The sequence below is a fragment of the Mastomys coucha genome, unplaced genomic scaffold, assembly GCF_008632895.1.
Source record: "Mastomys coucha isolate ucsf_1 unplaced genomic scaffold, UCSF_Mcou_1 pScaffold23, whole genome shotgun sequence".
In the NCBI taxonomy this organism is placed as follows: domain Eukaryota; kingdom Metazoa; phylum Chordata; class Mammalia; order Rodentia; family Muridae; genus Mastomys; species Mastomys coucha.
The window spans coordinates 60,807,442-60,816,923 of NW_022196906.1; positions in this window are offsets into that span (position 1 = coordinate 60,807,442).

Genomic DNA, 9,482 nt, shown 5'->3' on the forward strand with positions numbered 1-9,482 from the left:
CCTTGTTTTGTTTTGAAACAGGATCTCATGTAGCTCAGGCTACCCTTGAACTCTTGTTCCTCCTCCCTCCTAAATGCTGGCATTACAGGTATGCACCATCATACTCAAGGTGAACAGAAAGTCTCAATCACACTGTGTGAGAGTCAGCCAAGCTCCCTTCGTGCTATAGATAGATTCAGAGCAAAGTGGTCCCCAAAGAACAGAAAGGCTCTAGCTCCAGAAAAGCTTACAGCAAATGAAGGCCACACACTACTGAGTCCGGTGACTTCTCTCTGCTGGTGGCTGGATGCAGGAGTGGAATAATAAGCCCAGGGGAGACAGGTGTGTTCTGGCTCTGAGGGGGGAGGCACTGACAAGCTGAAACCCCAAGGCTGAGAGAGGTCACAGCATTCTTTGAGAGGAAGACCAGAGATGAAAACCACAGTCTGTGAGAGAAGTTCTTTGAAGAGCTCTGAGGTGCCTGTCCCAAATGTCTGCCTGTATGCTTGCTGGATGCCATATTAATATCCCACAAACACACATATAAATATTTTAGCATGCACTATGTTGTAATCTTCATTTCACCATCTTCCCTGATTCCAGATCTTAGATTCCATTTGTCTTTTCCATTCGTACACTGATTTGCCAATAAAACAAAGCGAACAAAAACTCCTAGCGTATTTTGAAAGCAAAAGAAGGTCACATTTAAATAAGCAAGTGAACCATGAGATCTCTGGAAAGAAACTCCAAGCCCTGTGCTCCATGGGTAATCAAAGCAAGTACATGCGAAAATGGGGCTGTTGAAAGGGACAGCAGCTATCACAGGCTTAGAGAACTTTCTTTCCATCAGCCCCACCCCCTCTACTCCCGGTTTGATGTCAGCCCCATACTGTTCTATTCACAGTTGCTGCAACCCCCAAAATATCACACTTGGCATCTGTTAAGAAGGTCCCCTTCTCAGCAAACCTTCACAGGCTTGGGGACTCTAACAGCAGAAAAGCTTCCAACGGTGGTTAATTGCTGTCTCAAAGGCACTGGGCACAGTTGGTGAGCTTCCTTCAAGTTTTTCTTGGCTTCGTTGTCCCTCCCTCCCACGGATGCCCTCCATCAGCATCAGCAGCAGTTCTTAATGGATGGTGGAACACAGATTCCTAAGTCCTTTTCTCACTGAGTAGAATTCACAGCCCTAGCTCTTAATCTAGAAAACAGTTGATTATATTATCTAGGGACAAATTGATATTGTAAGATCTTCCATTCAACCCTCAAGTTAAAGAAAACAATAGCAGAAACAAGAGGGCGGTGATTTTGAGGGACTTGTGCATAGCTGAGGCATTCTCTGAAGCCCTGGGCACAACCTTACAAGGGAAAGAGCTCCTTCTTTAAGGATGATGGAGCCAGCATTCATAAGCAAAGTTAAGAACTGTGCCTGCCTTCTCCCAGCTGGAGCTCTAGGGATCTGGATTCCAGCCCAGATCTGCCTGCCCTGGATTCACATTCTACTTCTCCTGGGGGGAAAAAAAAGAGTAAAAAATGAAGAAAAAAAGAAAAAATAAAAGAAAAAAGAGAATCTTGGAAAATCACATGCAGTACAATCCCTTTTTTTTTTTTTAATGCAAAATCTACACGTGATAACATTGTGTTTTAGAAGCAGAGACGTCAGTAAAAATCCCAGCTAAAGCACTTCAGGGCAGCTACGATGGGGGAGGCAAGGTGGACAGCGGCTAGAGTTCAGGGTTCTGCTTGTTTGGTTTTTGTTTTTGCAGAACTGAAGATTAAGCCCAGGCCCTTGAATGCATGAGACAGGCATTCAACCACTGAACCACAGCCCTAGCCCTGTTGCCAGGACTCAGTGAATTTCCCCTACTCTGTTTCCTTGTTTTTATTGGTAGTATTGCATTAGGAAAAAATGTCATAACAAAATACCCAGGTCTAAGTGACTTAGGCACTAGAAATTTACTTCCTCAGCTTTAGACACTGCACGGTGTCAGCAGCATTGACTCTGTCTGAGGCGTCTCTCCTTAGTTTGTCTCGCCCTGGTCTTCTCTCTATAGACGTCTGTGTCCTTTTTTAAAAAACAAGGTCACTGGTCATGCTGGATTAGTGTCCATTATATGTCTTCATCTTATCTATTTATCCATATAAAGGCCCCATCTTTAAATATAGTCACTTTAAAAGTTCCATATATGAGTTTAGGAGGAAGTAAATACAATTCAGCCCATTAAAAATACCTTAATATTAATGCCACTGAGCTAGGGACATAGCCCAGTGGCAGAGTGCCACTCTTCACATGTGCAAAGCCCTGGGTTCAGTTTCCAGTACTGGCGTAGATGTGTATAGAGTATGACCGACTTAGTCCAGGCTCCACACCATCTGTAGCAACAATATTAACCCCCTGCAGCTGTCTGAGTGACATTCTAGGGGGTGGGACTGAGAACACTCGAGTCCGCTGAGTCACAAGGCTATGAGCTCTGTATAGTCACAGTCGGACATATCTCCTTTCACACACAGGGAGAGGAAATTGCAGACGGGTTGGCTGACCCTGCGTTCTTCCAGAAGGTTATGACCTTAGTTAACCCGAGAAGGAACGGAAACAGGAAAGCTCCGGAGACCTACAGGCCGACAGAGGTCAAACTGAGGCATTGGCGCTCCCCAGCTGGGTCCTGGGTCATTGCTTTCTCAGACCTTTTCAATAGCCAAGCTGTGGGCTTTGGACCTGAGGGTGCGTTTCCTGGTTGGGGAGGAAACAGGGCAGACCTTCCTGACTGGTATAAACTGCAGACCTCATCAAACGCCTTCATTTAAGTGCTAGCCCCGGAAAGCCCCACCAAGCTGTAAGAGATCATATTCTGGAAAATTCTCCCTCCTCTCCTTAGTCAGGCAACAAATAACACTGCCCAGGATCTGCTTAGCCACAATGTAATCAAGTGAGTCCTGCAATCTTGTCTGATTTGTGATGTGCAACTGAAGGTGATGGAAGTGACAAAACCCTCCTTCAAAAGTTGGAATCAAGCTGTGATGTCATTTCCCTCTAATCCCAGCAGAGGCAAGTGGGTCTCTGAAAGTTTGAGGCCAACCTGGTCTACAGAGATAGTTCCAGGACAGCTGGAACTTTTACAGAGAAAAACTCAGTCACACACACACACACACACACACACACACACACACACACACACACACACACACACACACACACACACACACGAGCTACCAAAGTATTCACATTTGACAAGTCTTTCTTTAGCTGGGCCCAAATCTACTTCCCCAAAGATCCACCCATCACCCCTGTTCTGTCTTCTGTAGTCACATACATTTAACAAATCTGTAGACAAAAAATGGGAACATGACAGGTCCTCCAGAACCCACAGTTTAATAACAGGATGAAATAGGAACTCAGTCAGGAGCTGAGGAAGGAGCCTTCCTTCTGACAGATAAGGCCCCGTGAGCTCCTGAGATGTGCCTAGAGGACAGGAGGCCCTGTGTTTGCAGTGGGTGGGCAGAGTCTGCAGTTCAGGACCCACCTGTGCAGAGACCCGGAGGTGGGAAGAACTGACACCCCCTGAGGGGTGCTCTGGAGGAGTACCCTTAGGAAGAAAGCGCCATGGAGCTGATGGTGCTGGACAAGAAAATGGCTTTGAATGTAGGCTTGAGCCTCCTGAGTGACGGGGAGGTGAGTCTTCTTTAGGGTTGTGGTTTAGATCAGCACCTCTTAGTGTAGTCTCTGGCCAGCAACCGGAGCCTCGTCAGAAGTACACATGCTCTAGCCCACTCCACCTTTCCTGTATTAGAAGCTCTGGGGGTGCTAAACAGGATGCTTAGGAGATTCTGCTATGATACTTTAGAAAAACCACCTGAGAGGCTAGGGAGGTGACTCAGTGTGCAAAGTGCTTGCCATACAAGCATGAGAACCCAAGTCCAACTTCTAGAGTCCATGCAAAAAGACAGATAAGGCAGTATGTATGCATTAATCCTGACACTGGGAAGGCAGAAACATCAGGATCCCTGGGGCTCACTGGCCAACCAGCTTCGCCTAATTGGTAAGCCCCAGGTCCCAGTGAGAGACCTAGTCTCAAAAAGCTTCTGAGAAACGACCCTGAAGGTTGATCTCCAGACCACACATGGACCTGTACACATTGGATTGGACAGGGCAACCTGTGGAGGAGACAATTCAGACCATTGGGATAATCGAAATGGGATAGGCAAGGGACCTGACCTAGGGAGGGAGCACAAGGAACCAGACAGGTTTGGGTTCCTCTGCTACTTCATCTATTACTACACAGACATGGACAAGACAGGTGGGCCTCAGTTGTCAGTCTTTTTGACTCCAGTCAAAAAAGAATCAGGGTTGGAGGATGGGTGTAAGGACCAGTGGGAGATACCACCAGCAATGCTCTCAAGTAGAGAGAACAACTGTCCAAGTTTGCCTGAACCTGAGCGGTTTCATGGGACAGAGCTATTGTAGAAGATGGAGCTCTAAGCAAAACCATGGTCAGCTTCACTGGATCCGCTGCACCTGCAAGAAGATGAGTATCCCCCCCACCCCCCCAAGATCAGGCTTGTTGATATTACTTCATAGAAGAGGGTAGGTAGGCTCATTGGACCTTCACCTGACTACCAGCCACACCTCCCAGCCAGTTGTCTGCAATTCTACTCTAATTGCATGAGACCTGAAGTTCTCCATGGTATATGCACTAAGGAAGATTGACTGAAAGGTGTTCTGTCGAGGTGACTATGGGAAGTCATCATGTAAGCTTGGTGAAGACTTCACATTGTACCTGCTTCAAGATCACCCACTCTTCTGTCCGTAACCCTCAGCTGAGCTCTGTGAGAAATCCCGGTCAACTCATTTGTTCACCAGAGTGAACGTGGTTGGAACTGTGCTGTGGCTTGCCTTCGGAGAGATGTTTATATTCCCTAGAGAAGAACTGTTCTCAACAGTGGCAAGTCTAGGGCTGTCCAGTGCACAGCTGGATATTTGGTCACCTTACCCCAGGACATGCTGTTCAGAAAGAACATTACTAGAGTGTTTATGGAGGATCAGGTGAAAGACGGAGTTCTTTTTTTTTTTTTTTAAGCTGTATTTATTTTATGTAAGTACACTGTAGCTGTCTTAGACGCACCAGAAGAGGGCGTCAGACCTCATTACAGATGGTTGTGAGCCACCATGTGGTTACTGGGATTTGAACTCAGGATCATCAGAACAGCAGTCAGTGCTCTCAAGCGTTGAGCCGTCTCGCCAGCCCAAGCACGGAGTTCTTGAGGGGTTCCAAGTTGGTTCTCAAGCATTTTAGTGGCATCTGCAGTTGCCTGCCTCTCTTACCACCCATTTCTGGTGCCTGTTGAGCTTAGCAGATGCTCCTTCTACAACCCTTCCCATGGCCTGGCTATGCAGATTGGCAGAAGAGAAGCAAGGCCCAGACAAGGGCATAAAGACAGTACCCCCTGGCTGTGCTGCTGGCCAGGTGCCTAGGTCACCTGAAATACAATAAGGCTCGTGGCTCTCAGACCTTGCTGATGCTGCTGGAAGCTGAAAATACCCCGGGCACTGGCCTGACGCCTGGGTGGCTCCTCTAGGCCAGGAGTAGCTGTGATGTCTCCACAGGGCTCTTGGTACTTCAGCCCAGGTTTCTGTGGAGGAATGGCAGGGCACTACCTCTCACCTTTCCAACAGGTTGAGTATTTTAAACAGAGGAGGCAGAATGACTTTACTATGTTTACTCAACCGAGAGAGCATCAGGCAGAAAGGTTACCCACAGACACTGCCATAGTTAAAGTTGCCAAGTTGACAGGATCCAGAATCACTTCCAGACAAATATCTGGGCATGTCGGTGAGGGAGATTCTAGTTTAGGTTAACTAAGGTGAAAAGTCTCACCAAAGCTGTGGATGATGCTATTCAGGGGGCCAGGGTTCTGAACTATATAACAAACAGAGATCTAGTTGAACCCCAGTATCTGTCTGTCTCTGCTTCCACACAGCAGACACAGTGTGACCAGCCACTTCACGCTCCCGCTTGTATGTCTTTGCCATGATGAACTGTTTCCCTTCCAACTGGAAGTCAAAATAAACCTTCTATTTTTCTCCTCCTCGTCCTCCTCCTCCTTCTTCCTTTTTCTTTTTTTCTTTTGAGACAGGGTCTCACTAGGTAGCCCCAGCAGGCAGGTCTGGAATAAATTCACAATGTAGACTAAGCTAACCCCAAACTCACAGAGACCTGCCTGCCTTGAGGTGTGAGCCACCACGCCTAGCTTTAAGTTGCTTCTGGTCAGGTGTTAGGTCACTGCAACGAGAAGAGTAATTTGCATATGCCTTTACAGGAAGTGAGCACAGACATTCTGAAACCATGGCAAAGCCTTTCTTGGTCTGCATGCACATCCCCAGATGAAGAGCGGAGGGACCAGGATAAATCGTGATTGTTTAGACCTAAGGCCTTGTGCCTTAGAGCCTAGGGCACAATTGGTTTTCCCCGAAACTGCTCGAAGGCAGCTGAGGTCTTTGCTGAGGGAAGGGGATTGATAGAGGGTGTGCCACCTCCCTCCATGCCCACTGCTAGCTGATGGTAGGCAACGTCTCCTACTCTGTCCTCACTGGACACTTGCCCAGGAGGTGGGCTTGCCTATAGGCTGCCATGTGTCTTTAATGTCAGTACTTAGGAGGCAGAGGCAGGGGGAATCTCTGTGAGTTCAAGACCAGCCTGGTCTATGTAGTATGTTCTGGCAAGAGCTACATAGAGAGACTTGGTTTCAAGAAAAGAAAAAGAAAATAAGAAAATGTCTTCCAGCCTAGGTCCACGGTACTGATCTGAAAACCCTGGCCTGAGAGTAAGGCTAGGTCTCAGAGTTCAAATGACACTTCTTTTTTTTTTTTTTTTTTTAATTATCAAGACAGGGTTTCTCTGTGTAGCCCTGACTGTCCTGGAACTTACTCTGTAGACCAGGCTGGCCTCAAACTCAGAAATCCGCCTGGCTCTGCCTCCCAAGTGCTGGGGTTAAAGGCATCTGCCACCACTGCTGGCTAAATGACACTTCTTAACTGGATGATTTTTTTTTTTTTTTTAGCCAAGGCATTGGGCCTCAGTTTTCCCACTTGTAAAATGGGGTCATGACACTATCTTCCCCAACGGGTTTCAATTGGATTAGCTAATGCATGCCGGCACTTAGTGTATCACACTCAGAAAACAGCCTCTGCCCTTGACAACTGTGCTTTATGGACAACCATAAAACATAAATTCATTAGTGAGTAAGCTGGAGCAAGTGGAAGAAGGGGATGGAGTTCCCATAGTGTGGGTGCCTCTGCCAACCACTCTGGTGACTGCAAATGTGTGATGAGCAAGGCCCTTGACGTGACATGCCTCTTGTTTTTCATCCTTTGGCTTTCCCCAATGCATGCTGGGGGCGGGCCCACATCCTGAACATTCTGTGTGCCGCGGTTGATTAAGAAACCTCACTGCCCAGCTGCAAAGCGCCTTCGCTTCCCACCTGTCTGGCCCCTTCAGCTGCCTACTGCCAAATGCAAAGGGGCCTTGCTGGAGAGCAACAGCTGCTGCTGTCTTCCTGCCTGCCTGCCTGTGCCTCCCCAGCCCCCCACACCCTCCTTGTGGCTTGGGTTCTAAAGCATCTGCCTCACACCAGGTCTTTATTGCCTTTAGTTGTCACAGCAGGCCTGAGAAAGCTGTCTTATGGCTCAGGAAACTAAAGCTTTGAGGGGGATGGCATTTGTTTTGTTTGCATTCTGAGACAAGGGTTCACGATGTAGCCCAGGCTGGTCTTGAACTTGCAACCCTCCTGCCTCGGCCTCCCCTGAGCTGGAATCCTAGGTGTGTACCATCCCCAAATATTTCTTTCTTTTTGCTTTCTTGAGGTCATATAGTGAACAGCTTCCATCATGATGTGCGGTCTCACCACAGACCCCCCCAAAGCATCAGAAGCAAGCAACTATGGATCTAAACTTCCCAAATGGTGAGCCCAAATAACCCTTTCTTCCTTCTCTGTTGATTATCTTAGGCATTCTGTCACAGCAATGGAAAGTTGGTAGTCTGAGGATTTTCATAGGCCCCAGCACTGCATAAACCATACATGCTGGTGCACGCCTGCAATCCTGACACTCTGGAGCCAGAAGCAAGAGCACCAAGGATTCAAGGTTATCTTTTGCTACATAATGAGTTTAGGCTAGCATGAGTTCTAGTACTCTCTGTTTTAATACAAAAGAAAACAAATGAACACATCTCCCTAGGGTTCTGCATCTCCCCACACCTCTACAATGTGTTTTGCCTGCACATAAGTGTGCACCATGTGCATGCAGTTCCTACGGAGGCCAGAAGAGGGCATCAGATCACCTGGACAGAAGTGCAGACTACAGGGATGCTGGAGATTGAACCACTGTACTCTGGAAGAACAATCAGTTCTGTTAATCACTGAGCTGTCTTTCTAACCTGGGTTTTGTTTTTTTTCAAGGGTCGACTTCATCTTTTGTTTTTCTGACTGCCCCCAACTTCTGGCCTACTCCTTGTAATGTCTTATCTATTGGGTTCTCATTCAGGGAGTGTGGAGGGGCAGGGTCAACAGGGACTGAGCTTGGCTTCCCAGGGGCAGTCTAATGGAGTCTTGCCTAATGGAGCACCCCTGGGCAGCACTAGGGACGCCTGACCCTCCTTGTGGGGCTGCAGCAGCTTTTGAACTCCTTCTTCCCTGTAGCTAGGCTTTTAATTTCTTCCTTGGCAACTGAAAAAACCAAAACAAAACAAAACGAGGGGAGAGGGCAGTGAGGTGATCAGTGGGTAAAGGTGCCCACTGCTGCCAAGCCTGATGTACTTAGTCTCATCCCCAGGATCCAAATGTGGAAGGAGAGAGAGAGCTTTTGCAAATTGCCCTTGGACCTCTACACATCTGCTGTAACATGCATGTATGCATGGGCATGTGTGCGTGCATGCACGCACATGCATGCTCACCCACACGAATGCACACACACAGATACATTAAATACATTTGTTCTTCCTCGACATTTCCAAGACTTGACCCTACACAGCAACCACACTGTTTTCTCTAGTGCCAGCGGAGAGCTAAGTTCTCAGTAGGTAACCTTAGGAAGAGAACTCATGTTTATCAAGACCCTGTTATATGAAGGCTTTGTTCTTGTGTGTAGTTTCCCTGACTTACCTACCCCCTTTGCAGATGAGGAAGTGGAGGGCCTTGGAAGTTATGCTGTATAAGACAAGGCTGGTAGATAGTGGAGCCAGGGTTTGGCTCTGGACTTTGAAGTCCCTGTGCTGTTACTGTAGGCTGCTTGGAGGGGCCCCTTGGAGACAGAGGTCGTGAAACTTCAGGAGTCGTAGGGAATTCTACCCACAAAAGACAGTCCTGGACGTTCATTATGAGTCAACTGAGACCAACCTCAGCCAGTTTATGGGCACAGTGCCCTGTTGCCCACTGTCAAGGTCATAGGCACTCCCAGAGATTATTCAGAGAAAAGCTTGGAACGTTACGAGGCCATGGCCACCAGGTGGCACTGC